Genomic DNA, 1,091 nt, shown 5'->3' with positions numbered 1-1,091 from the left:
AGGAACGGCAGCGCGGGACAGGTGAGGAGGCATGAAAAGGGGAATTCTGCTGCAAAAGCCAAGGAGGAGAACGACTGAACGAAGGACTGGGGTAAAAGAGAGCAGACACCCCCGGGGGCTGCCAGGGTGGTGGCACAGTCACCCCCTGCCTGCAGCACCCAAGGGTGTCTCTGGGTGCAGAGACGGCCTCCCAGCGAGCAGGGATGGGGAAGGGGGTGCAACGAGGCTGGAGGAGCTGAGCACCCCCAAATACCCCCCCCGAACCTCTCCCCATTGCAGCGCCAGGAGGGCTGTGCCCAGGCAGCCCCAGTCATCCCCCCCCAGCTCTGCTGGGGCGACTTCTGGCACCGGGCTGTTGCTTTTTGAAAGTTGGCCCCTGGATTTGAAAGTTGGCCCCTGGATTTTTTTACCGCCGTCCCTCTCCCCACCCTGCTACCGTTCGCCGGCAGCACTGACTCATCGGCGCTGGGAATTAATCATTCATAAAGCGCGCACGCACAGGCGCACGCGTGTGATTGTGTGCGATCGTGTTTGCGTGTGTTGCTCTGGTTGCTGCGTGAGTCATTCCCAGCCTGCCTGGGGCTTCGCCGCGCTTCAATTCGCTGGAAAGTGAGATTGCAGGATGAGCTGGGCCGGCCGTGGCTCTAAAAAACAGAATTTTCACCGTGCTTTTGGACTTGCATCTCACCAGCCCCGGACCCCTCCGTCCGCAGGGGCTGGCTGGGGAGGGTCGTGCTTTGGGGTGGGCACCGCTGCCCAGGCTCTTGGCAGCGTCCCCAGCGTGGGGTGCAGCTCCCTTTCCGGTTTTCCTCACCGCAGAGCCCAATTTTGCAAGCAGGGGCTTGCAAAAGAAGAAGCTGGAACCTCCGTGACCAGGTCCTGGCTCAGCCCCTCGTTTCTGGGGTGCAAAAGGGGGTGCTTCTCCGTTTCCCCTTGCCGTTCCCAGTTCTCCCACTCCCATGCAGGAGGGATTGGCTTTGTAGTGCAAAGCACAGGGAGGGGGGACGAAGTCCAAGGAGGGGACGATCCCCCCCATGGTAGCGCTGGAAGATGTGGAAGTCACGAGCTGCCAAGTCTCGGCAGAGCACCCT

The sequence above is a fragment of the Cariama cristata genome, unplaced genomic scaffold (assembly GCF_000690535.1).
Source record: "Cariama cristata isolate BGI_N322 unplaced genomic scaffold, ASM69053v1 scaffold30540, whole genome shotgun sequence".
NCBI lineage: Eukaryota > Metazoa > Chordata > Aves > Cariamiformes > Cariamidae > Cariama > Cariama cristata.
The sequence above is the reverse complement of the archived record's forward strand: the minus strand, read 5'-3'. Positions refer to the sequence as shown.